Genomic DNA, 2,265 nt, shown 5'->3' on the forward strand with positions numbered 1-2,265 from the left:
CCACCACCCCCACTGAGGGGGACCACAGTCCACGATTCCTATCGAGGGATATTGACCCAATGTGCTGTACAGGGGGCCAAGAAGACCTAGCGAAGCCACTGATTGTAGGTAACATTGCATTTTTTTTTCCAGCTCTAGAAACATTGAAATGGTGTTTAATTGATGTGATGAAGTTTTAATTAAGTGTTTTTGTAATCCTATAGAAATGTATACCCTCTATGTGCTGCATAAGATAAAATACTATAGTGAAAAGTATAGAAAGGTAGTACTTTGCTTGAGTTTAATTCAGACTAGCTCTCTCAGCAATTTCATATCAATCATTCTATCTGATCTATGTTTGGAATGTTTTTCCCTACATGTATGTGTCCCTACATTTCTATGTAATCTAACATCAGACTCGAAAAAGAAGATACTTGTATGTTATTTATAGCATCTCAAAATATTCAGGCTATATTTTTGAAGATGTTATACAATAAAATATTGTTTTAATGTGATAGTCTTACATATGTTTGTTATATGTACATCTTAAAGTTATGATAAGATATGCTGGAATGTGAATTTGAGTATACTTGATGATATAAAGCACACTGTATTAAGTCTGTGTTGAGCCACATCCACAGTATCTGTAAAACATTTCTCAGTTCCATGCTGTCTGTCTTGCACTTGACTTTCCAATGTTTCTTTTCAGTGTTTCTGATATATTTAAAAAAACGCACACAGACACACACACAAAAAATTACAGGCAATTGTGAAACATTTTTTTCTAGAATAACCAGGTTTATTATTCTTACTTAACTGAATACATCTTAAACCATCATTAATAGATGGTCTGCATTTCTTACATTGATCTTATACGTAAACCCATCTGCTCCTTTCTCTCACCCTTTTTGTGATGTGATTTTTTATGTAAAGGGAGAGGAAATTATAGTCAAAATGAAAGTGGTAAAATAAATGATTTCCTGTTTCATAGCTGTGAAATAAAAGTGTATTCATGCATATCAATATGTGTTGTACCATTGGTGTACATACAGTTATTATAACTAATAAATGTCGATTCATAACTAATTCAAGTCTTTTTTTTATTGATGTGACAGGGTGTTTAATACAGGCAGATAAGAATCTTGTGGGGAAGGGGGTTTGGAACTAATATACTGTAGTAGTGTATAAGCAATTAAAAGTTAAAGGGAGTCTATGCCAGTGAATAATGTGACTAAGCATGTGTTTGCAATATAAGAAATAAAAGAGCAGTGGGCCAAGAACAGAACTCTGAGGGACACATCGAGAAACAGAAGCTACAGGGAAAGAGTTTTCAAGCCATTCCTGAAGTGCATTAAATACTCTGCTAGCAAAGTTACCTCTATTTTTTTTTTTCTTGCTGAGCAAAATATTTCTCTATTGGGCGGACATTTCAGTCACCTGAGCTAAAACATTCTTTATACCAGACCTATACAGCGTGCACACAAAAAAAGTGTGTAACTTTTAACTTTAATGTGCTATTTATATTTGATTTGACCCTTGATGTATGATACACATTTTAGTTTAGTTAAATTCAATGTAATATGAAAAAATGGAGCAATTATTGCTCATGAATTCCCTTTTTGAGGTCAATTATTTATTATAATATAATATAATATAATATTAAAAAAATAAAAATGTTCTATAAATATTTTTAAAAAACGTGAACGTGAATTCTTATATAGTTATCTAAACATCCCCATGTAGTAGAGTTTGCACACTACTACACCTGTGTGTAACTGTAAATGTCTCTAAGTTTTGTTACTGTTCTGTGCCCATCATCCGCTGTTTCCACCGTTTAATCAAGCCACACTTTAAAACACGATGACGTTTTATTTCACATGTCATTGCGTTTGCGTTAGCTCTCGTGTTTCGTTCTCAACCATTAAAGTATTCGATTTCTACAGCGACTCATTTGGCGAACATCATTCTCTTTCTATTCACCGGTTCTAAGGGTGCTTTCACACCTGTAGATCGATTGCTTTGTTCCGAAACAGGGATTAAAATTATTACAATGTTGCTTTTTCCCATGTAGTAGAGTTTGCACACTACTACACCTGTGGGTAGGCTAATTGTAAATGTCTCTGACTTTTGTTACCGTTCTGTGCCCATCATCCGCTATTTCCACCACTTAATCAAGCCACTCTTCTTTAAACCTTTCCTCAAACTGCCTTGGAGGACCCCGTTTCTTCTCTGCTACCCAGGGCTGCTGATGCACTAAGACATAATTATCTGCCATTTCTGCTGCTG

At 34.5% G+C, this 2,265-nt stretch overlaps 1 long non-coding RNA gene across 1 annotated transcript in view; it reads left to right on the forward strand.

Moving 5' to 3' along the window:
* Positions 1 to 1,210, forward strand: part of LOC107695428 (uncharacterized) — a 3,869-nt gene extending 2,659 nt beyond the window's left edge. The window contains exons 2-3 of the long non-coding RNA XR_001634994.1: positions 1,133 to 1,135; positions 1,199 to 1,210. This is a non-coding gene — a long non-coding RNA (uncharacterized LOC107695428). The remainder of the gene's footprint in view (positions 1 to 1,132; positions 1,136 to 1,198) is intronic.
* The last annotated feature ends 1,055 nt before the right edge of the window (positions 1,211 to 2,265 follow it).

The sequence above is a fragment of the Sinocyclocheilus anshuiensis genome, unplaced genomic scaffold, assembly GCF_001515605.1.
Source record: "Sinocyclocheilus anshuiensis isolate Anshui unplaced genomic scaffold, SAMN03320099.WGS_v1.1 scaffold662, whole genome shotgun sequence".
In the NCBI taxonomy this organism is placed as follows: Eukaryota; Metazoa; Chordata; class Actinopteri; order Cypriniformes; family Cyprinidae; genus Sinocyclocheilus; species Sinocyclocheilus anshuiensis.